Source organism: Pelophylax lessonae (assembly GCF_965119305.1).
Source record: "Pelophylax lessonae genome assembly, chromosome: 1".
Taxonomy (NCBI): Eukaryota; Metazoa; Chordata; class Amphibia; order Anura; family Ranidae; genus Pelophylax; species Pelophylax lessonae.
The window spans coordinates 6,011,153-6,037,023 of record NC_138768.1 but is presented as its reverse complement, the minus strand read 5'-3'; the positions used below and the strand labels follow the sequence as shown (position 1 = coordinate 6,037,023).

Below are 25,871 nucleotides of genomic sequence, written 5' to 3'. Positions count from 1 at the left end.
AGCTTAATTGAACAATTGTATGAGCACAGATGCAGTTTTAATAATCCAAATGCGGATTTTCAAACTTCCAGGTGTGTTTACCTCTACATGTTTCGTGGCGAACCACTTCTTCAGGAGGGTGTTAATACACATTAAAATCCCAATTTTAAAGGGATGTTGGTACTATATACTCCTTTTGACCTTATCACAGGCTCTCCAAAATACCGTATTGTCCTTACCATCTATTTCTATGCCCTTTATTGGTTAATTAGCCCAGATTTATATTTTATTATTGTGATTTTAATGATGTGAGGTGCACTCAGCTCTCTATAAATGGCTCTGTCACATTAAAGACAAATTACATGTTCTACCCAACAATCAAACTTAACAAAATTTAGTAAAATACAGTAAACATATATTTTATATTAACTGCCTGTCTGCAGAACATGATGTCTGGAGTTGAGATAGGGTTTAACCATCAGAACATACACTTTTGGAAAAAATATAAGACCCAATATTCCAGCACTGGAGGTCAGTATGGCGAATATCTCCACAGCCACCATGTATTTCCCTCTGGTGCTCAGATAGGCCGGGATCATGGCAATCCAGACACTGCAGAACACCAGCATGCTGAAGGTGATGTACTTGGCTTCATTAAAACTGTCCGGTAATGTCCTCACCATGAAAGCCAGAACAAAGCTCACAGCTGCCAGAAACCCCATATAACCCAACATAGAGTAGAACCCGATAACTGACCCTTCATTACACTGAATGAGGATCTTCCCAGGATAGGAGTCCATATCATACTCTTGGTAGGGAGGGGACAATGACAGCCAAATAACACAGATCAGAACTTGGACAGAGGAACAGGTCAGGACTACAACATTAGCTGCTTTAACTCCCACCCACTTCTTCCATACACTGCCGGGTTTGGAGGCTTTAAAGGCAATGTAGACCATGATAGTCTTGGCCAGAACAGAAGAGACAGCAATGGAGAAGAAGATTCCAAATAAACTTTGTCTCAGCATGCAGGTTATATCCACAGGACGTCCGAGGAACAAGAAGACACAGAGGAAGTTTAGCAAGATGGAGGTCAGGAGGATGAAGCTCACAGTCCGGTTATTGGCTTTCACAATGGGTGTATCCCAATAACAAATGAGACTTTGAAATACAGCTAAAGTTATGACACAAAGGAATACGGCTACTGATGATAAAACTAAAACCAGCTCATCATTTTCATATGACAGAAACTCGTGTGCCTTGGGAATACATGTCATTTTTTTTTCTTGTCCGGCCACTCTTCATCAGGACATCGATGGCAAATTTCACTGTCTGAAAATAAAAAAAAAAGATACATTTTTACACTGAAGCTTTTTTTTATTAAAAAAAGAAAACTGCCCTTGGAGAAATACTTTGGCTGTAGATGGGATGTCATTTTGGTCCGATGATTTTGGTGCTTTATGGGTCTCTGACTGGAACAAATATGCAGAATGGGAGCAAGGTTCTATTAGAAAATAGGTGAAATCTTAGGTGAAAGTTGAGTGATTTTTGAGAAAAAAAACATTGTTAAATAGACCCTACTGTATGTTTCAAACTTTTGCGCACATTTCTATTTGGTCAGTATAACAGAAGTTTGATATAATTGAATTATGTGTTTTTGACTCCCCCGGTGACTGCCTCCTTTGACTATCCCCTCTCCTAAGCTATGTCTATTCCCACCCACTCTTCTTCTTTCCCCCTTTCTTGTTGTATCTGTACGTTGTGATGTATCCACCGATGACAGTTGACGATATAGTTGGGTTGGCCTGCCACTGTTGCCCCCTTCCATCTGCAAATTCTGGTTTTAACTCTAGAGATGGTCCCTGAGGGTCAGGTCGACTATTTCTGAGGAATGGTGGCATCCCCGGATATCAGTCTGGGAATCCCTCTCGACTGGACCCAGGCAGGGGTCTCCGGATGTTTCGCAATCTTTATGGTGCTCGGAGACCTCGGCCTGGCCAGGTATTTAGCAATCCCCAAATCCCCTAGGGGGGGATGGTTAGTGGTGGGTCTTCTCCCATTTTCCTCTAAGTTTTCAACTGTTTGAGTTTTATGTGGTAGGGATTGTTGCAAGATTACATGTATGTCGCACACTGTTGTCCCATCCTACCTTTCACCTTAGTTTATGGCTGGGTTTTAATATCCTGCATGATTTGTTTTATATGTATGTTCTATTTTTGACTCATTTGACTGATACCTGATTGCAACTGCCACTGCGAACCTCTACTGGTTTGAGGTTCTATACACTTGATTGTTTGATCTTATGCATTGTATTGTGTTTGACAAAATAAAAACCTTTTTGATTGAGAATTATGTGATAATAAGTTTGTGTAATCCGGGTATGGACCCATTCAAAGAATTTACATATATTCAGTCATTACTATTATAGCACTGTTAGTTGCTATTGCTTCTTTATTGCCCAATCACAGAATGGGATGGGCTCTAGGCCAGGCTGTATTGCCTAACTGCTGCGTATTCTACAAGTATGTAATAGATACCTGGATCTCTGGGTAACAACACTAGGAATCAGCTACCGTATTTTCCAGCATATAAGACGACTTTTTAACCTAAAAAAAATCCCCTCATCTTATACGCTGAGTATAAATTTATGTCCTAGAACACCTGATGGTGCTTCCTGAATGTTGGGCCTCTCTAAATGGCTAGACTGTGAAAAAGTCTCACACATGAGTTATTGCCATACTCAGGAGGAGTAGCAGAATGTGTTTTGGGGTGTAGTTGCAAGTATGCATATGCCATGTGAGGGAAATAACCTGTTAATATGTCAATTTTGTGAAAACAATTCTTTATTTTGCAAAGAATTGTGGGATGGTGTTGGTGCTGTACTTGCTTGTTAGTGTCCAAAGAATTGAGATCAGTACATCAAATGCGATCAGGTGTGATCAATTTTCAGTGATTGGCAAATAATATACACTGATTTTTTTTTCTTTAACCAAAGATATGCAGCAGTATAAATTTTGTCCAAACATATGAATTAATAATTTTCAAATCGTATAACAGAAACAAAGAAAAATTTATTCTTTCACAAAATGGTCATTAGTTTTATATTTAAAGCACAAAAAAAAAAGTGGTGATTAAATACCACCAAAAGAAAGCTCTTTTTGTGTGAAAAAAAAGGACAACAATTGTAAATGGGTACAGTGTTGCATGAGTGAGTAATTGTCATTCAAAATATGAGAGCACTAAAAGCACAAAATTGGCCTGGGTAGGAAGGGGGTATAGAGAGGTCAGAGAGGTATAGAGAGGGGTATAGAGGAGTCAGAGAGGCCGGATGATGTTACTCTCTCTGACTTCGCCAATCCGAGCAGACTTTGTATTCAATAACAGAATACATCGCTCACCGTGATTGGCTCAGCGTGGTATACTGTATGCAGCCGAAGCTGCGGTACATACGGTATACCGGTACAGGATTCCCGCACAGCCAGCGCCTTAAGAGATTATACATCTACCGGTAATACTTACTTACAATACCTTGGAGATTTATAAGAGAATACATTTACGGTACTTACGGTACCTTGCCGATGAATAGGGCACAGACAGCCAGCGCTTTCATAGATTACACTTACCTAATTACCTTTGGGATTTTTATACTCGGTGTATATGGTATATGGTGTTGCCTTGCTTCAGAAGGGGGGTAGTCTTATACAGTGAGTATAGCCCAAAACCTATGTTTTAACTTGAAAAGTAGGGGGGTCGTCTTATACGCTCAGTCATCTTATACACCGGAAAATATGGTAAATTGAGAGTTTTACTATCTTTATCAATTTGTAAGTTTTAAAAAGAGAGGTTATTTTTTTGTAATAATACATTGGGGTCCAAGGAGACTGTACAATTCATGTGGACTTTAACCACGTGCCTACTGGGCACTTATACCCCCTTCCTACCTAGGCCAATTTTGTGCTTTTAGTGCTCTCATATTTTGAATGTACGGTTAAAAGCAAACACACACACACATCATAGGTTGAACTGGATGGACTGATGTCTTTTTTTAACCTCACTAACTATGTAACTATGTAACTATGAATGACAACTACTCAGTTGTTAATGTCTAAACCGCTGGCAACAAAAGTGAGTACACCCCTAAGGGAAAATGTCCAAATTGGACCCATTTAGCCATTTTTCCTTCCCGGTGTCATGTGAATCGTTAGTGTTACAAGGTCTCAGGTGTGAATGGGGAGCGGGTGTGTTAAATTTGGTGTTATCGCTCTCACTCTCTCATACTGGTCACTGGAAGTTCAACATGGCACCTCATGGCAAAGATCTCTCTGAGGATCTGAAAAAAAGAATTGTTGCTCTACACAAAGATGGCCTAGGCTATAAGAAGATTGCCAAGACCCTGAAACGGAGCTGCAGCACGTTGGCCAAGACCATACAGTGGTTTAACCACTTTACTATCAGCCGCCGCAGATTTACTGTGGCAGGCTGGCTCGTACAGGCAAAGCCCCGTACATGTATACAGGTATATAGTGGTTTTCTGTATTTCTGTAGTAGTGTGATTGTGACTTCAGTTAGCGCTAGCGAGTCAGTTTCTGTCCCAAGTAGGTTTAGGGTCCCCGCAACCCCCCCAATAAAGATTTAACCCCCTGATCACCCCCAGTTTACCCCTTCATTGCCCTGTCAAAGTATCACTTTTATAGTGTGCAGTTTTTTTCTGATCACTATTATTAGTGACACAGGTGACATTAGTTAGTGTTAGCGTCAGTCTAGGACAGCGCAGATCCCCGCCGCAAAAGTTAGAAATATTAGTTAACCCCTTGATTACCACGTACACACACACACACACACTTACACACCAAACACCTCCATTACTAGTATAGTATCTGAACGGATCAATATCTTTGATCTGATCAGAACTATACTAGCGTCCCGAATAGTTTAGGGTTCCCAAAACGCAGCGTTAGCAGGATCGGTCACGACATCTGCCAGCACCTGCGTTTAGCCCCTCTGCCCAGCCCACCCCACCCAGGCAAGTGTAGTAATCAATAGATTACTGTCACTTCCAAAAAACACAACACACAAAACCGCTGTGTTAGCAGAGTCAGGCCTGATCCCTGCTAGCACTAGCAGTTTTTTTTGTAGCGTCTGAAATAGTCCTTGACAACCAGGTGCTTTTTTACCTGTGAGTCACACTACTGTACCGGTAAATTTAGTGGCTAAAATGATCAAACGGTGGTACAGTGGTTAAGAGGTATATAGTATACTGACCATGTCAGATGAGAGCGATGGGGAAGCCTCACTGGCAGAATCAGGGTTAATATACGAGCCTGTAGACCGCAGTGGCTCCCTGACAGGTAGGTACGACGACGGATGGGTCCCTGCTAATATCAGGCGTACCCGACCCTATTCTGGAGTTGCTGAGGTGCAGGAATTGCAGGGTGCTCATTTGGAGAAGAGTGTCGGTACTAGTGTCACTCACACTGGTGAACTGGCAAGCACCAGCGGCCTAGTACACCCTGGACCTAGACATACCAGCACTGCAGTATCACTTGGTGACGTGGCGAGTCCCATAAGTGCAGTTGGCTTGCACGAGTAGTGGCCCGCAGCCACCGCAAATTTGAAGACAGGCCTGTAGAGCCCATAGTGCCCTCCCTGAAGTGCTGGCATATCCTAATTGGCAGCCCACTGATTCTACAGCACCAGTACATCTCCCATTCACTGGCGACCTGGAATTCACGTGGAAACAGCCAATTTTACTCCCCTTTAATTTTTTTTTTTGGGGATGTTTTTCATGGAATATCTTTTCAGATCTATTGTGGACCAAAGCAATTTATACGCTGTTCAAATCATCGCCACCAACCCAAATTCGTCCCTTGCCAGACCATTCGGCTGGAAACCTATAATGGTTTCCGAGTTTAAAACCTTTCTGGGCCTTTCCCTTAACATGGGCATAACTAAAAGGAGTGAGTTGGGGTTATATTGGTCCACTAACTCAATTCACCATATGCGCATGTTCTCTGCTTCCATGTTCAGGGTGAGATACGATCAAATTCTGCGGTTCATGCACTTCAACGACAATGAACTCTGACGTCCTCGGGGAGACCCTGGATATGACCGGCTCCACAAGATTCGGCCCCTCGTAAACCACTTCAATCAGCGGTTTGCATTGATGAGTCCCTGATTACGTTTACTGGCCGCCTTGCTATCAAGCAGTATCTCCCCAGCAAGAGTGCCAGATATGGGGTGGTCAAGCTGTATAAGCTGTGTGACAGGGCCACAGGTTATACAGTTAGTTTCCATGTTTATGAGGGAAAAGATAGCTGTGTGGAGCCCCCCAACTGCCCAGACTACATAGGGAGCAGCGGCAAGATAGTTTGGGACTTGGTGTCACCCTTATTAGAAAAGGGTACCACTTGTACGTGGACAATTCTTATTCAAGCGTGCCACTATTTAGTCACCTGCTCGAATTACAAATTGGTGCATGTGGCACTGTGCGACCTAATCATCGGGGCTTCCCCCAACGGCTTGTAGATTCCCATCTTAGTTGGGGGGAGAGAGCCTGCTTGAAAACAGACAAATTGCTTGCAGTGAAGTGGAGGGATACACGGAATGTTTTCGTTCTGTCCTCCCTTCACGCAGACACAAGGGTCCAAATTCATATGGCAATATGGAGAAGCCCCTCTGTGTCCATGAATATAACCTTAATATGGGAGGGGTGGACCTCAATGACCAGCTTTTGGCGCCGTACTTAGTTGCCCGTTAAGCCAGACGCTGGTACAAAAAAGTATCTGTTTATTTATTCCAATTGGCTATGCTGAACGCCTTTGTGCTATACAAAGCGTCAGGATGAACTAGATCCTTCCTACAATTCCAGGAAGAGATCATCGGAGCCTACCTGTATCCAGGAGGTGCTCCTGCCCAACTTCCCCTTCCAGATGCAGTGATCCGGCTGCATGAGAGCCATTTTCTACATGTACTCCCGAGTACCCCTACCCAAAGATACCCGCAAAAAAGATGTTGTGTCTGTAGCAGGCGCGGATTTAGGCATGACACCCGCTATTATTGTCCCTTCTGTCCTGACCAACCTGGTCTCTGCATCAGGGAATGTTTCCAACGCTACCACACACTAGTGGAGTTTTAGAGTATGGTACAGCACGACACAGGCTAGGGCACACGAACACAGGGTCTCGAAAGATGTTCGATGGCTATCGTCATTTTGAGAGACCCTAATCTGGAATGTTACAGTTGAGTTGAAGAAAAAAAAAAGTGTAAAAAAAAATTACAAAATAAATTACAAAAAAAATTACAAAAAAAAAAAAAATAAAAAAGCCAAAAATAGTTGTTTGAATTATTTTCTTTTCTTACTCTGCTCTTCTACTTCTACTCTTCCTACTTTACTTTTACTGTACTTTGTTACTGTTTTTGATTGGTAACCATTTTTTACTTTTCAGGTACCAATGTAATCTTTTATTTCTATTCTATTGTTAACCAGTTTGCCTTGCAGGTACTCATCGGCTGCCACACTGATTTTATATATTCTGACACAAGCAGCGTTTGCGCTCAGCATATATGGAAATCTCTGATGGCTGCGCTGTAGGAGGTGATTTCACCACCGCAGTTAAAAAAACAATAAGTATACATGGAATTTTGTCATGTATATCCATCATTAGAAAGTGGGTTTGGATGTTTGGGTGGCTAATGATGGGTGTACTACACCTTTTCTGGCGGAGATTTCTGATAGGTTCTCTTTTTTTTTGTTCAGCCCACAGGCTGCATGAAAAAAAAAAACCTACACTATATGCCAAACAAGGACCAGCAATGTACTGGTACGTTGCGGGACTTTGAGTGGTTTTACCAGGATGATGCCTGCTGATTTAGGCATCATCTTGGTATCGTTTTTTTACAGCCAGCGGTCGGCTTACATGTTAAAGCAATCCTAGCGGATAATTGGCTGCTAGACTGCTTTTACAAGCAGTGGGAGGGGACTCCCCCCCCCTACCGCCGCCTTCCGCGTTTTTTCTCGGGCTCTCCTGTCCCACCGGTTAATCCGAGAGTGCAGCCAGTGGTTCCATTATCTGACCATAAAGCTGAATGGAGACGAGAATGGCTCCAATCATCTTTATGGCCTCCTAAGATACCAAAAGCTACGAGCATTTCATGACTTCTGTTTCACCAGAAATAAACAGGGCCATTGGGAAATTGGGAAAGTATTTTATCACCCCAATTTTGGTGTGGTCAGATGCGTTAAGGTCCGAGGAAAGATCTAGAGTCTAAAAGACCCCAATTTTTTTTTAAAAAGAGTACCTGTCACTACAAATTGCTATCACAGGGGATATTTAAATTCACTATGATAACAATAAAAATTATAAAAAAAAAATTAAAGGAAAGGTGTCAAAATAACATTAAAAGCAAAATAAAAAAAAAAATCAAGCCCCCCTGTCCCCCCGTGCTTGCGCGCAAAGTCGCACGCAAGCGTTGGTCTAGTGTCATATGTAAACCACAATTGCAGCATGCATGTGAGGTATCGCCGCGAACGCCAGGTGGAGGGCAGTAATTCTTGCAGTAGAACTCCTCTTTAAGTCCAAAGTGGTAACCTGTAAAGACTTTTAAAGGCTTTTAAAAATGTACGTAGTTTGTTGCCATTGCACGGGTGTGAGCAATTTAACATCATGCCATGTTTGGTATCTGTGTACTCGGCATAAGATCATCTTTTAAATTTTACCAAACAATTAGAAATTATATAGTGTATTTGTGCATTCAATTTATAAAAATATATTTTATTTGCAGAAATTGAGTTTGGAAAATCTGTGTGCAAATACTGTGTGACAAAAAAAATTGCAACATCCACCATTTTGTTCTGTAGGGCCTCTCCTTTAAAAAAATATATAATTTTTGGGGGGTTCAAATTATTTTTCTAGTTAAAAAAAAAAAAATTTTTTCATGTAAACAAAGTCACAGAAAAGGCTTGGTTTTCAAGTGGTTAGAAGAGTGGGTGATGTGTGGCTAAGATTGAGCATAAAATGCCAGGACAGTTCAAACACCCCCCCCCCCCCCAAATGACCCATTTTTGGAAAGTAGACACGCAAAGATATTTGCTGAGAGGCATATTGAGTCCATGGAGTATTTTATATTTTGCCCTAACTTTCGGGAAGGTGACAATTTGTTTTCTTTTTTTTACACAAAGTTATCATTAAATGATATATTGCTCACGCATGCCATGGGTATATGTAAAATGACACCCCAAAATACATTCTGCTGCTTCTCCTGAGTACAGGGATACCACATGTGTGAGACTTTTTGGGAGCCTAGCTGTGTATGGGACCCCGAAAGCCAATCACCACCTTCAGGTTTTCTAATGGCGTGAATTGCTTATTTTACCTCTGCACTACCTGTCACAGTTTCAGAGGCCCTGAAATTTCAAGATAGCACAAACCCCCCCCCCCCCCCCCCATGACCCAATTTTGCAAAGTAGCCACTCCAAGCTATTTGTTGAGAGGCATGTTGAGTCCATGGAATATTTTATATTTTGCCACAAGTTTCGGGAAAATTATTATTTCTCTTACGTCCTCCGACAGTCGCCGCCTCTTCATATTCGTCACATATGGGGTATTAGACTTTGCTCTGAAGGAGTAGCTAGGCAACAGAATATGTTAACATTAAAGCTTTTAACATATCCCACCCTCAAGGGGTGGTCCCCTCAGTCAATACCCTCCTACTTCCTGCAACCATATCTCAGTTTCAATGTCTAGCTTGTCAGGAGTGGCTGGCTCTCTCTGTGCTGGGGCTTTGTGCCCCAGACTCTTTCTTCTTTTTTGATTTTTTGTTTGAGTTTTCTCTCTACCTTTACCTAGCTGTTCTTTTTGTCAGCATTAGTTAGTTCTTCGGATGAAGAGGATCATGCGGGCTGGGTCTTGGGCTGATCCCCCTGGTCGCAGGTCGTGGGTCAGTGGCTTCCCAGCCTGCCATCGCGCGTTCAGCCAGGTAACGCTCCTGGCACAGTGAACGACCCATCCCTGTTCGGTGCAGGGATTATTGGTGAGGTGGCTACCTCACTGGACGCTGTGCGGTTTCATAACCCCCATTCTGTGCGTCTTGTATGCGACTCTCCCTGCCTCATGTGCAGCGGCTTGTTCGCCTGTGCGGGTCCCCCACGCCATGTGAGGTAAGTGTATTTATGTGGGAACCTGTCTGTCTGGGGGGGTGTCAGTCTGGGACTGTGTAACCTGCCTCTGTTCACACTGTTTGTCTCCCTATCACTGGGCTGCATGCTGTGGGCTGCAAGGGGGGGGGGGGGAGCTGTGTGACACTGTGTGTGTCAGCCTTGTCAGTGTGAGAAGCTGTGTGCTGTGGGGCATGTTTTGTGGCATGTTTGGGCACTATACAGCGATCGCTGCGGCGATCTTACATGTTTTTTTATACATGGATGACATGTGTGCATTACTGTACTGTGGAGCGGCGGTTTCGGCGCCAAACGGCGCCATTTTGTCTACACTCGCTCCGGCCGCATGTTCTACATGCATGGCGGCCATTTTCTTGTAGCCTCCCATAGGCTTTCATAGAGGGCCCTGGCAGCATCACTTCCTCTTCTCCAGGAACACCGATCGAGGCAGCAGCAGCGGTGAGGGTCTCCTCAGGTTATATCCTTCCTATCCATTGCCTGTGTCAGTTTTATTGTCCCTGTGGGGGTCTCATTGTGCTTGTGTGTGGTGCGGTGGGCTGCGCTCGCCGCGCTTGTTAAAGGGGCAGTTAACCCTTTATTATCCGGCATTTGTTATAGGGGCAATGGATTCTCAGGAGGGCAAATTTCCTACCACCTTGGTGGAAAGCCAGGGGACCGCTGTTTCCCCCCCAGGGGGGGATTTAGCCACTATTGTGGCTGGCCTTGCTGCTCAGGTGCGGATGCTGGTGGCTGCTCAATCTACTAAAAGACCCAGAGTTTCTCTTTCCTCTGATTCTGAGGGTGAAGGTGATGGGGCTGTTATGGCGGGGGCCTCCTTATCGGGGTCCCGCTCCTCCCTGGATCTAGTGGGGTCCGAGGTGGAGGCTGAAGTTGAAGGGGTTGATAATTCTCCCCCTGGCTCGCCTGAAGAGCTTGCAATCATGGATGAATTGATTGCTTCCATAAAGCAAACGCTGCGTTTGCAGGATGAAGTGTGTCCCCCCGCTGCCTTGGCGGCTTATGGGATGCAGAGAAAATGCAGGACGCCGCAGGTTTTTCCCTGCAATGATGATTTTCAGCGCGCTGTTAAGGAACAATGGCGCAATCTGCGCAAACCTTTTGCTGTACCAAGTAGGTTCAAGCTGCGTTATCCTTTCTCGCCTTCCACTGATGAAAGGTGGTGTGTGCCACCCCCAGTGGATCACGCAATTGCGGTTTTAAACAAATCCACTGCGATTCCTGCAGAGGATTCCCCTGTGTTCCGTGATGCCACGGATAGGAGATTGGAGTCTCTTGCCCGTCATACATATTCTGTTACGGGTTCTATGCTTAAGGCTCTGTTTGCCTCTCTCATGGCGGCCCAGGCGGTCGCAAGTTGGACGCAGATGCTTAGGCGCGTCCTAGTGGCCGATTCGGCCTCGCCAGCGACCCTGGATATGGTGGATCAAATTCACCAGGGTGTCATGTATCTGTGTGATGCGGACTTGGATCTAGTCCCGTTGGCTGCACGTGTGCACAGCGTGGCGGTGTTGTCTCGCCGCCTGGTTTGGTTGAAATGTTGGTCGGTGGACCAATCTTCACGTAAGACCTTAGCCAATCTGCCTTATGATGGGTCTCGCCTTTTTGGGGAGTCCTTGGATGTGTTGATTAAGGGGATCACCGGAGGTAAGAGCACTCTCTTGCCCCATTTCCCCAAGGCTAAGGGGGCTTCTGGGAAGAAGCATGCTAATTTTCGGCCCCCTCAGGGGTCCTTTCGTGCCTTTCGGTCGCACTACAAGGGCAAACCGTTCAAAGGTCAAGGCTCTCAGAAGAAGCCCTGGTCTGGAAAACAGAAGTCCGGTCATTCCGGATCCGCAGCCCATAACAGTGCGGCCTGAAGGGGCGCCCTCACCCAGTTTTGGGGTGGGGGGACGCTTCCTCGGTTTTCTTCAGCCCTGGTTGGCCCGCGTGCGGGACAGATGGGTTCAGGAGATCGTTCGATCTGGTTACAAGATCGAGTTTCTCTCTCGGCCGGAGAGCAGATTTTTTCCCTCAAATCTTCAACTGTCTCCGGAGCGCTTACGGGACCTGCACCTGGCGGTGCGGGACCTGAGGGCTCAGGGAGTGGCAGTTCCGGTGCCTCATCGGGACAGATTTCGGGGGTTTTATTCCAATCTGTTCACCGTGCCCAGAAAGGAGGGCAAGGTTCGTCCAATTCTGGACTTGAAGGCTCTGAACCGCTCTGTGCGGGTTCGCAAGTTCTGCATGGAATCCCTGCGGTCGGTGTTGGCTGCCCTGGTTCCGGGGGAATTCATGGCCTCCATCGATTTGAAGGATGCGTATCTTCACATCCCCATTTTCGAGGGTCACCAGAAGTACCTTCGATTTGCCATTGCGGAGGATCACTACCAGTTCGTGGCGTTGCCTTTTGGTCTCGCCTCAGCTCCGCGAGTCTTCACCAAGGTGCTTGCACCGGTTCTGGCATTATTGAGGGCCCAGGGCATTTCTGTCCTGGGGTATCTGGACGACATTCTGGTTCGGTCTGCGACCAGCCAGGGTCTGGAGAAGGACCTGTCTGTCACGATGCAAACTCTGCAGGAGTTTGGTTGGACGATAAATTTTCCAAAGTCGACACTGAGTCCGTCGGTTCATCTTCCCTACCTGGGAATGGTTCTGGACTCGGTGCAGGCGAAGGTCTTCCTGCCGGAAGACAAACTCAGAACTCTTCAGGAGGAAGTCAGGTCCCTCAGGGACGTTCCGCACTCGTCTCTGCGGACGTGCATGAGATGTCTGGGATTGATGGTCTCGGCCTTCGAGGCGATTCTCTTCGCCCAGTTTCACACGCGGGGTCTCCAAGCGGAGATCCTGTCCATGTGGGACGGGCGACCTCAATCTCTGGATCTTCAAATCTCGTTGAGTCATCGCACCAGAAGAGACCTTCTGTGGTGGCTCCAGTCCCCGATGGTGTCCGGGGGCAAGTCGTTTCGTCCTATCTCGTGGACGGTAATCACCACGGATGCCAGCCTGTCGGGCTGGGGTGGTGTTCTGGGCGTTCTGTCCGCCCAGGGGACTTGGTCGGAGGGGGAGTCCTCCCTTCCGATCAACATTCTGGAATTGCGTGCGATAAATCTCTGTCTTCATCGCTGGACGGACCGGCTGCAGGGCTGCCCGGTTCGGGTGCAGACGGACAATGCCACGGCGGTGGCCTACATCAACCACCAAGGGGGCACCAGGAGTGCCTGAGCGGCTCGAGAAGTGGCCGACATTCTGTCTTGGGCCGAGACTCATGTCCCGGCGATAACGGCGGTTCACATTCCGGGGGTGGAGAACTGGCAGGCGGACTATCTGAGTCGCCAGACCCTGGATCAGGGGGAATGGTCTCTCCACCCGGCTGTCTTCCAGACGTTGTGCGCGAAGTGGGATCTTCCAGATGTGGACCTGTTCGCGTCTCGTCTCAACAACAAGGTGAGAAGGTTAGTGGCAAGGACGCGCGACCCTCGGGCAGACGCGTCGGACACGTTAGTGGCCCCGTGGCATCAGTACAGGCTGATGTACGCGTTTCCACCGATTCAGTTGCTGTCCAGGTTCCTTCGCAGGTTACACTCGGAACGCAGCACGGTGATTCTTGTGGCACCGGACTGGCCTCGCCGGTCCTGGTACGCAGACCTCGTGAATCTGGCGGTCGACGCCCCGTGGCGTCTGCCTCTTCGAGACGATCTCCTGTCTCAAGGACCGATATACCATCCTGCTTTACAGTCGCTGGCTTTGACGGCCTGGCTGTTGAGACCGAGGTCCTGAAGGGGAAGGGTCTCTCCCCAGAGGTCGTTCATACCTTGATCAACGCGAGGAAGTCTTCCTCGGGGAAGGTTTATTACCGTACTTGGAAGGCCTATTTTGCCTGGTGTGAGTCCAGGGGGTTTTCACCCCGCACGTACTCGGTTTCCCGAGTGCTGTCCTTCCTTCAAACGGGTGTCGATCAGCGTTTGGTGCTGGCTACTATAAAGGGTCAGGTGTCTGCGCTGTCCGTTCTGTTTCAACGTCCCGTGGCTTCCAACTCCTTGGTTGGCACTTTTGTTCAGGGAGTGCAGCATCTGGTTCCTCCTAGGAGGGATCCTCTGCCCCCTTGGGACTTGAATCTCATTCTATCTGTGTTACAACGTGCTCCTTTTGAACAGATCAGGGAGATCTCGTTGTCTATGTTGTCCAAAAAGGTCGCCTTTTTGGTTGCGATCACTTCGGCTCGCAGAGTGTCGGAGCTGGCGGCTTTGTCCTGCAAGTCTCCGTATCTGGTTGTTCATTTGGATAAGGTGGTCTTGCGACCTAATCCTTCTTTTCTTCCGAAGCGAGTTTCGGAATTCCACCTTAATGAGGATATTGTCTTGCCTTCGCTGTGCGCGAAGCCTAAACACCCAAAGGAGGTGCGATTACATTCTTTGGATGTTGTTCGGGCGATAAGGGTTTACCTTAAATCAACTGAGTCTTTTCGAAAGACGGACTCCTTGTTTGTTCTTCCAGAGGGTCCTCGGAAGGGCATGGCGGCGTCGGCCTCTACCATCGCCAAATGGATCAGGCAGACCATTGAACAGGCCTATGCCTTGCAGGGGAAGGTTCCCCCTGTGCCTGTGAAGGCGCACTCTACTAGATCTCTGAGTACGTCTTGGGCCTGTCGTCATGGGGCTTCTGTAGCCCAGGTGTGTAAGGCGGCGACTTGGTCGACCGTACACACTTTCACAAAATTCTACAAAGTAGATGTTCAGGCATCGGCGGATGCTTCCTTTGGCCGCAAGGTTCTTAGTGCGGCAATTCCCTAGGGTCCCTTGTTGGGGACCTCTGGCTGTTGGGATAAGTTTTTTTATCCCCTGGTTATTTGTCTTTTCCTGGGTTGTTGCTCCTGTTGAGCACTTGTTTTTCCTGTAGCCCAGCTGGTTTCCTTCCTTTGGTAAGGTTCCTTTCTTTGATGCGGAGACTGCGTTGCCTTTCGGCGCGGATGCGTTTCCCACCCCTCATGTTTGCACTGCTTTGGGACGTCCCCATATGTGACGAATATGAAGAGGCGGCGACTGTCGGAGGACGTAAGAGAAAACTGAATTTTTGTAATCTTACCTGTAAAATTCCTTTCTCTGAGTCCTCCGACAGTCGCCGCCCCCGCCCCTCTTTTGGGGTTTGGTTGTATACTCTACTGCTATTCCACTGAAACTGAGATATGGTTGCAGGAAGTAGGAGGGTATTGACTGAGGGGACCACCCCTTGAGGGTGGGATATGTTAAAAGCTTTAATGTTAACATATTCTGTTGCCTAGCTACTCCTTCGGAGCAAAGTCTAATACCCCATATGTGACGAATATGAAGAGGCGGCGACTGTCGGAGGACTCAGAGAAAGGAATTTTACAGGTAAGATTTTACAAAAATTCCGTTATTTTTTTTTGTTTTTTTACACAAAGTTATCACTTAATGATATATTGCTCACACATGCCATGGGTATATGTGAAATGACACCCCAAAATACATTCTGCTGCTTCTCCTGAGTACAGAGATACCCCAAGTGAGAAAAAAACTTTGGCAGTCTAGCTGCTTACAGGACCCCAACATCTAATCCCCGCCCTGAGTGCTGCCAGCATTGCTGCAGAGGTTGAAGGGGTGGGGGGGGGGGGTCAGCCTGTCAGTGCTCAGACCATATGCTGCCACTTCTAAAGATGATGCTCAAGAAAGCCCGCAAACAGTTTGCTGAAGACAAGCAGACTAAGGACATGGATTACTGGAACCATCCCCTGTGGTCTGATGAGACCAAGATAAACTTATTTGGCTCAGATGTTGTGAAGCGTGTGTGGCGGCAACCAGGTGAGGAGTACAAAGACAAGTGCATCTTGCCTAAAATCAAGCATGGTTGTGGGAGTGTCATGATCAGGGGCTGCATGAGTGCTGCCAGCACAGGGGAGCTACAGTTCATTGAAGGAACCATAAATGCCAACATGTACTGTGACATACTGAAGCAGAGCATGATCCCTTCTCTTCGTAAAATGGGCCACAGGGCAATATTCCAACATGATAACGATCCCAAACACACCTCCAAGACGTCCACTGCCTTGCTAAAGAAGCTGAGGGTAAAGGTGATAGATTGGCCAAGCATGTCTCCAGACCTAAACCCTATTGAGCATCTGTGGGGCATCCTCAAATGGAAGGTGAAGGAGTGCAAGGTCTCCATTCTCTAACATACACCAGCCCCGTAATGTTGTCATGGGGGAGTGGAAGAGGACTCCAATGGCAACCTGTGAAGCTCTGGTGAACTCCATGCCCAAGAGGTTTAAGGCAGTGCTGGAAAATAATGGTGGCCACACAAAATATTGACACTTTGGGCCCAATTTGGACTTTGCGCTTAGAGGTGTACTCACCTTTGTTGCCAGCGGTTTAGACATTAATGTAGCAAAGTCTCATGTCTTTGTCATTTCTTCAGTGTTGTCACATGAAAAGATAGAATAAAATATTTACAAAAATGTGAGGGGTGTACTCACTTTTGTACTTACTCACTTTTGTGAGATACTGTATATACTGCTGATGAGAAAAGGTATTTAGCTGTTTATATTTACTAAAACAATTGCATTTCCATGCTCTGTGTAGTGTGGGAGACCGGATATAGTGACTGCAGGCTCCTGGGTTTTATTAACACTTTAGGTGATTTTACTTTTTACTGCTTCTATATTTATTTTTAATTTATATACTGTAAAAAACACTGTTGTGACATACATTGTACCTCTTTAAAAAGTTATCATTAAAATAATTTGTTATAAAATAAAAAAGATGATTTTAACTACTTTCAGACTGGAGGATTTGGCTGCTCAAAGACCAGGCCCTATTTTGCGATTCGTCACTGCGTGATTTTAACGGACAATTGCGCGGTCGTGCGATGCTGTACCCAAATTAAATTGAGGTCCTTTTTTTCCCACAAACAGAGCTTTCTTTTGGTGGTATTTGATCACCTGTGCAATTTTTATTTTTTGCGCTATAAACAAAAAGAGAGCGACAATTTTGAAAAAATAACAATATTTTTCAAATTTTTTATATGAAATTCTCAAAAAAAATGTAAAAATCTAAATTTTTTAACAATTTAGGCCAATTTGTTTTCTGCTACACATTTTTGGTAAAATAAAATTGCAATAAGCGTATTTTGATTGGTTTGCGCAAAAGTTATTGCGTTTACTAACTACGAGAAAGATTTATGTAATTTTTATTGTTTGTTTTTTTACTAGTAATGGCGGTGATCTGCGTTTTTTTTTTTTTTTTTTTGCGGGACTGCGACATTACGGCGGACAGATCGGACCCCTGACTGATATTTTTGACACTTTTGGGGCTACCAGTGGACACTACTACAGTAATCAGTGCTAAAAATATGCACTGTTGCTGACAGGTCGCCCCAGTGTGAACAGGGTCTAATACAGTGCTCTGGGGAAGCAAAGGAAATAAAGGAGGTGGGGGGGGGGCGGGGGATGAAGGTTTGTAGGGCATACCAGGTAGAGTCCAAGTCTCTTGGGATGTACCTGAGGGAAACGTGCCCAGGGCGGGCTGATGGCCCAAGAGAGAAGGGGTGCTGGGGGGGTGAGGGAAGGGGGTGTAGTGGTGTAGCAGTATGATCCACGGTATCTCCACTGGTAGTCAGGCACAGCATACAATAATCCTGGTAGCGTATAATATTCCCAACCCTCCAATAACCAGACGACACATGGCTTGAAGGTCAAAACTAGACTGCCTTGTTTATTGAAAAACACAGGGATCTACACTCAGCCAAAACCCCTCCCTCTTCGAGACATTCCACACACAAAGCTGAACATCCCATAATACCTTACTCTGCCAGACAGAAACAATAGGACAATAGAAGGCAGGTATTTAACAATAACAAACCCCCACCCCACCCATCTCCTGAGGGACACTGCTCAGACATATGATAGTCCCAAGTGAAAGAGTTCTCACTCTCTCCACATAAATGAACACTCCAAACACTTGGTTCTTAAAGGTATACACATGCAATGAACATAATGCATATAAGAAGGACAATATCCAGTGGCTGTGTTTGCCACAATGCTCCCCCAGAACCAAGCCGGCATACACAGTCTGATCCTAACGGATCGGCTTGGGGATGTCCAGAGGAATGCTCACAGATCACTTTTCAAGGTCCGTTTGTCGGGATAACCCGTCAGTGCTGCCATTCAGTTTCCCAGGGCGGTAGTGGCTAGTAAAGTCATAAGGTAGTAACATCAAACTCCAGTGCAACAACCGGGCTCAATACTGTTCTTAATCCAAACATGGAAGCATCTGGACCTCAGAAGGCCAGTAGGTCTCTGGGATATTGGCCGGGGCTCTGGACTGGCAGGATCGCTGAGGGTATTCGTTCCCCAGTAAGATGTCGGTGGGGAGCTCCCGTATCAACCCCACATCAATCAGACCTGACCCGGCATCCCGATTCAAGTGGACCCTTGCAGTGGGTAGTCGGTGTACTGCTCTCCCTGCCATCCGTACCACTGCTGAGCCTCCGGTTCGGGCGGCATCTGGAACCAGGTGTCGCTTGACCAAGGTGAGAGTGGCTCCCATGTCTCGGAGACCTTGAGCGGGCATTCCATTTAACTGGACCGATTGTAGATAATGCTGTTGGTTCTCCGTAGCGGCTTGCACCGGGTTAGCTTCATGAAGGGTACCCCATTGCTCCTCGGTGTGTTTGAACCTGGGTACGACTGGGGAAACCTCTGTGGGATAGTAGGGGACCGTTGTCCGTGCTGAAGGGGGTGACCCTGGTCGGATCCACGCAGCTTGGTTCCTGCTCTGGGTACAGTCTCGTCAATAGTGCCCAAACTGCTTGCACCTGTGGCACTGTACCCCACTACGGGACGGGTATCTGGGTGTCTGGTGTTTATAGGAGTTTCGCCCCGTCTGTGGTAGTAGTGGTCCTGTGGTGCGAGCCTGCTGCCGGGTAACAACCGAATAAACTTTGTGGATGGTAGATTGGGGAACAAATGCTGAAGTCAGCTCCCCCAGGTCGTTGCCCAAAATAACGTCTGCGGGTAAATCCTGCATCATGCCCACCTCCACATTCCCTGACCCAGCTCCCCAATTCAGGTGTACTTTCGCAGTGGGAACTTTGAAAATGGCTCCCCCTGCTACTCGCACAGCTACAGAATCCCCAGTGAGTTGTCTGGATGCAATAAGGTGATTCCGGACCAATGTAATGGTAGCCCCAGAGTCACGTAACCCTTCTAGTTGTCTTCCCTCCATGTGCACAGCTTGTCGGTGGTTTTGTCGATTGTCCGATGCCGCTTGGAGGGGGTTAACCTCGTGTAGGGTGCCCAGGGGTTCCTCCATTTGGATTGCTGTGGAGGGTTGTAATGCAGGGGCTGCTTGGTAACAGTGTACAGCGGCTCGAGGTGCTGGTGTGTAGCCCTGATTTGGCCAGGGCTGACGAGGCCGATTTCGGGGACAGTCTTTCTGTACGTGCCCCATTTGGTTGCAGAGATGGCACCGGGTATGGGCTTGTGGTTGGTACCTGGGGTACTGACTGTTACCTCCTCCTGAACGTGGGTGTGCTGGTTCGGTGACTGCTGGTCGGTGATAGGGTTGCTGGGCAACTACCCTAGGCGGTGGTCATTGTTCCCGTCTAGTCTCTTGGTGCTCATCTGCTAATTTAACAGCCTCTGGAAGGGTGCAAGGTTTACGGTCCCTTACCCAGAGCTGCATTTCTTGAGGTAGTCTCCGGAAAAACTGCTCCAACAATAATAATTGCAGAACATCCTCTCGTGAAGTGGCTTGTGCTGCATCTAACCATCCGGTGGCCGCCCCGTGCAAACGATGGGCAAACTCAGTGTGGGAATCTTGGTCCTGCTTTTTAAGATCCCGGAATTGGAGTCGGTATGCCTCGGAGGTGATGGCATACCTGGTCAAAATTGCCTGCTTAACTTTCTGGTAGTCCCAGATGTCGGCATTAGGGACTGCCCGATACGCATCGGCCGCCCGGCCAGACAATTTCCCAGCCAATATCTGTGCCTGATCCTCTGGGTCAATGTTATGTAACTGGCACAACCTCTCGAAGTCTTGCAAATACCCATCTATTTCACAGGGATCTACACTCAGCCAAAACCCCTCCCTCTTCGAGACATTCCACACACAAAGCTGAACATCCCATAATACCTTACTCTGCCAGACAGAAACAATAGGACAATAGAAGGCAGGTATTTAACAAAACCAAACCCTCACCCCACCCATTTCCTGAGGGACACTGCTCAGACATATGATAGTCCCAAGTGAAAGAGATCTCACTCTCTCTACATAAATGAACACTCCAAACACTTGGTTCTTAAAGGTATACACATGCAATGAACATAATGCATATACGAAGGACAATATCCAGTGGCTGTGTTTGCCACAGGGGGGTAAGGCGTAGAACTTGAGGTTTCCAAGAAATTAGTGAATGTTCGTGTAGATAAAGGTATCATGGAACATGTCCAAGTTCTCATCCTGTGGTAGTGAATTGAGGAAGTCCTGCCATTTGAGGAAGTAGCGTTTAGCAGCCGCTGTGCTGTTAATATCAGTGTTGAGCTGATCACAGCGTAGGTTACGGTGAAGGTCCCGTTTGATTTGGGATATAGAAGGAGGTGCCTGAGTGATCCAGTTGGCGAGGATAGCTCTTCTCGCCAGCAGGAGGCATGTCAGTGTCCACGTACGTGGTATCGGGGCGGGCGACCCGACCAGACTTGTAGTTGTTTATCCCAGTATCCAAAGATCAGGAGTAAGGGATCCTTAGGGAGATGGAGTAGTGTGATCCCACTTATAAACAATAAGACCTGGTCCCAGTATATAGAGATGAAAGAGCAGTCCCATAACCTGTGTTTTAAAGATGGTCTGTCTGAGGAACACATAGGGCATTTGTTGGAGTGGGGGTTGTCGCGTCCCTGACCAAAAGGGAGATATGCCCGATGGAGTAATTTCAGTTGAGTTTCTCTCCAGAATTCGTTAGGAGTCAGACGCAGGGTCGCTTTGTATCCTTGAACGATTTTGTCCACTACATTGTCCATTGCAAAGTCCTTGGGCCAGTTCTTGGCCATGGAGGACGCCATGTGTGAGGAGGTTAGTTGTAGAAAGTCTTTGTAAATGTCCGATATGCCATATTTCCCTTTTAGAAGGAGAGGGTCGATGAGTGGATCTTGAAATCGGTTCTTGTCGTTACCACCAGAGGACCTGACAAAACTGAGACATTGTGCCCTATGAAATAGGTGTGTGTTTGGGAGGTGAAATTTGTCCAGCAGGGATTGAGGAGCAAGTGGTTTGCCCGAGTCTAGGTCGTATAGGTCTGAGAAAAGGCGAAATATGCACTGTTACTGTAAAAATGACACTGTCAGGGAAGGAGTTAACTGTACTGGTGATCAAGGGGTTAAATGTGTCCCTAGGGGCGTGATTATAACTGTCAGGGGGCGTGGCTTGTGAAGTAATCACAGAGATATGCGATCCTATATAGCAGGATCACATAGCCTCTGTGATCGCTTCAGGGAGAATGACAGACGGCTGTGTTTACATCAGCCATCCGTCTTTCTCCCTCAGCTGTGGGAGATCGTGAGTGGCCGGCGGCTATCGGAGCCACCGGTCACACGCGCTGGCTCCCTGACTGACGAGCGGGGGTGGGAGGGCGCCGGCGCGCACCTGCCCCCTAGAGTCTCCTGAGCGAGCGACATAGTACTACGTCGCTGTGCCCAGGAGCAGCTGCCTGCCGCAGTAAAGTGGTTAAATTCTAATACATTACAGCACGATTATTATGATTTTTGATGGTTAACATTAATTTACATTGATGCCACAAACCACACTCTAACCTGTTATGTTGGAAATTTCTCCTTTGTCACATGGAACACAATTGTAGCAGCAAGAATGGATGACTTCTTTAGGGGCTTTACGATATCCAGGAAGACACTTCTCATTGCATTGAGACTGTGGGACCTCAACAAATAACAGAAATTATTTCTTATTAAAATACATGAATAATGTTTAAATCCTAAAAGAAAAACACCAGTTTGTAAAGTGTAGTATTACTGTAATCTATATTTATATTAAGGATGAGATTGAGATTCAGCTGAACTTTGATTTTTCAGGATTCAAAATTTTGAATTTTTGTTAAAGTGGAGTTCCGGGCACGAAAACCTTTTTTCAATAAACATACCCCCGGGACAGTCAGGGCTAGTACATTCCACAATGGATAGCCTCTGATCTGTCCCAGTTCGCACTTGCCTGCAAGAAGAAATACTCACTTATAAAATTTCTTCTCCAGCATTGCCATCTCTGTTGTGGGCAGCTGAAGCCGGCGCGATCCTCTTCTGCGTCCTCTTCCGTGTCCTCTTCTCCCAGAATGCCCTGCACCGGCCCCTCTCGTCACTTCCGGTGCGGCGCCGCATTCCTCCACAGCTTCTGGGCATGCCCAGAAGCTGCTGTTTAGCAGGGAATGCGGCGTCGCCCCGGAAGTGACGAGCGGGGCCGGTGCCGTCGCATTGATTCCTGGGAGCGATGACGTTCAGCTCCCAGGAATCATCTCAAGACAGGAAGTGACGGCGGAGCCGTGGCCGCAGAGGGAGGAAGTGGAGAATAGGTGAGTATTTTATATCTACAATTACAAGGTGAGTAAAAAAAAAAAAAATATACCTAACTATCCAATTCCTTTTCAGGTGAAGAAGAGCGCTGGAGCCCCTATCCCTTCACTATAACATAATAGGCTAAAAGCAACCATAGTTTAGTTGGTGCTGGTATAGTTAGATCAGGGATCCTCAAACTACGGCCCTCCAGCTGTCGCTGAACTACACATCCCATGAGGCATTGTAATTGTAGCTCCTGAACATCTGGAGGGCCATAGTTTGAAGACCCCTAAATTAGATAATAAGGAGACCAAAGCAAAAATTAGCTAGGGAGCAGCAGAATTGGAACAACAGCAACCTGATTGAAGGAAAAATGGTTGATAATGAGCAGGGGCACTTTGAAGAGGACCACAGGAAAATAATTTCAATGGCACAGCAAACTCTGGTATGATAGCAGAGCTCCATAGTGTGTGAGCCTTTATTTAGTGTCCCAACAGTCTGCTGAAGATAAGTAGCAGCAAGAACGCCAGCCACTGGGGCACTATGTGCAACTGAAACCACATGCAAATCTACCAAAGAGCTTGGTGGGACAGCGCATGGCAGAGAAAAATCAGCAGCAACAATAGTCTCACCCTCAGATCCAGCATCTCCCCCTATGCCACAATCTTCTGGAGCAGCGGTCTCCAAATTGTGGCCCGGGGGCTGGATATGGCAATTTGCTGGCTTTTACCTGGCTCTTGGGGCACTAATCCTCCTACTAATACAAGACATTATTCTGCCTATTGACACTAACACTGGGGCACCATTTCTCCCACTGACACCAACAATGGGGCACCATTTCTCCCACTGACACCAATAATGGGGCACAATTTCTCCCACTGACACCAACAATGGGGCACCATTTCTCCCACTGACACCATCAATGGGGCACCATTTCTCCCACTGACACCAACAATGGGGCACGATTTCTCCCACTGACACCAACAACGGGGCACCATTTCTCCCACTGACACCAACAATGGGGCACTATTCCTCCCAATAATACCAACAATGGGGCACCATTTCTCCCACTGACACCAACAATGGGGCACCATTTCTCCCACAGACACCAATAATGGGGCACAATTTCTCCCACTGACACCAACAATGGGGCACCATTTCTCCCACTGACACCAACAATGGGGCACCATTTCTCCCACTGACACCAACAATGGGGCACCATTTCTCCCACTGACACCAACAACGGGGCACCATTTCTCCCACTGACACCAACAATGGGGCACTATTCCTCCCAATAATACCAACAATGGGGCACCATTTCTCCCACTGACACCAACAATGGGGCAACACTTCTCCCACTGACACCAACAATGGGGCACCATTTTTCCTACTGACACCAACAATGGGGCACCATTTCTCCCACTGACACCAACAATGGGGCACCATTTCTCCCACTGACACCAACAATGGAGCACTGTTCCTCCCAATAATACCAATAATGGGGAACTATTCCTCCCAATAATACCAATGGTGGGGCACCTTTTCCTCCCACCGATACCAAATGTGGTGATGTTCACTCCCACTGATGCCAGGAAAATTTCCACTCCTACTGGCCACGGTCCGCCCCCCCCCCCCCCCCCTAAAGTCTAAAGGACAATAAACTGGCCCTTTGTTTAGAAAGTTTGGAGACCCCCTGTTCTGGAATATTGGCAAAATCCATTGAGAGGGAGGGAAGGTTTGCCTTGGGACACGGAGATGTTTCTTATACTAACTCCATTAGAAAAGAGGGTAAAAGGACTGAAGACTTTGATACATACAGAGGAAATTCCATACCCAACAGGCTTCTCTTCTCCAATTACTGGAGCAGATAGAAAGTTCTATCCTAAGCTAGAATTTTGTCAAATTTGACTTCACCTCAAATTTTTGTGGTTTTTCATCAAACATTTGTAGAAATCATCATAAAGTATAACTAAAGGTGAAACCTTTTTTCTTAGTTTGGGATGGAGCGGAGAGGAATTAGAATACCTGTTATGTTCTATAGCTTTCTGTGCCCCCGTTAAGGAGATTCACCCTCTCTATTTCTCCTGTTTACCATTATCATTGAAAGTAAAAATATAAGAAAATCCCACATTTTGGGTTGTCCCCAGAAAAGTTATAGAGAGGAATTCTTCCAATAGGTAAACTAGTTCTGGTGACCTGGGGATCCCTAAGAAATGTTCCTAATTTTCAGGGGTTTCCTCTCACTTCTTGTTTGGTTATGGGACAGGAAGTGAAGGCAAATCTCCCCAATGGGACAAAGATGGAAAAAATAAACCTTGCAAGGGTTATAACCCTCCCTTACTCTATCCAAAATAAAAAAAAAGTTTTGCCTATAGTTCTACTTTAACACTTATAACATGACTTTGATCCCTGTAAAGTCGGACGTGCGGGGGAGGTGCTGTGAGAAGGAAAGACCGGAAGCTGGAAGCCGGAAGCTGTGTGTGTGGGCAGCGTGTGCAGCACTGTGAGTGTGCGTGTGTGAGTGAGAAGGAGCTGCGGGGGGAGACGTGCGGGAGACCTCCTGGGGGAAGCCTGTGACCACCTGGGATCACAGAACGGCGGCGGCAAATCCGGAGGTCGGTCAGGGGGGCTGAAGAACTGGGAGTGAGCTGGTGACCCGGAACAGCAGCACGTGAGTAGGTGACCGATCAGCTGTTTGGCAGCTGGTGGGGGGGGGGGAACCATAGGGGAATATCTAGGGACTGTAGGTGACTGACTGTGACTGCGACTGAATGTGCTCTGCGACTGACTGTGCTCTGTGACTTACTGGGCTGTGCGACTGACCAGGCTGTGTGACTGTGAGTGTTGTGCGACTGTGCTCTGCAACTTCGACTGACTGTGCTCTGTGACTGACTGCACTGTGCCACTGACCGGGCTGTGCGACTGACCGGGTTGGGCGATTGACCGGGTTGGGCGATTGACCAGGCTGTGCGACTGAGTGTTGTGCGACTGTGAGTGTTGTGCGACTGACCGGGCTGTGCGACTGTGAGTGTTGTGCGACTGCCCGGGCCGTGCGACTGACCAGGCTATGCAACTCTGAGTGTTGTGCGACTGTGAGTGTTATGCAACTGTGAGTGTTGTGCGACTGACAGGGCTGTGCGACTGTGAGTGCTGTGCGACTGACCGGGCTGT

The 25,871-nt window shown here is 47.1% G+C and overlaps 1 pseudogene across 1 annotated transcript in view; it reads right to left on the bottom strand.

Annotated features, from left to right (window-relative positions):
- Positions 1–404: 404 nt before the first annotated feature.
- LOC309567775 (vomeronasal type-2 receptor 26-like) overlaps positions 405–25,871 on the bottom strand; it is a 411,836-nt pseudogene continuing 386,369 nt past the window's right edge. The window contains exon 4 of the transcript in view: positions 405–1,311. The product of the transcript in view is annotated as a vomeronasal type-2 receptor 26-like (transcript). The remainder of the gene's footprint in view (positions 1,312–25,871) is intronic.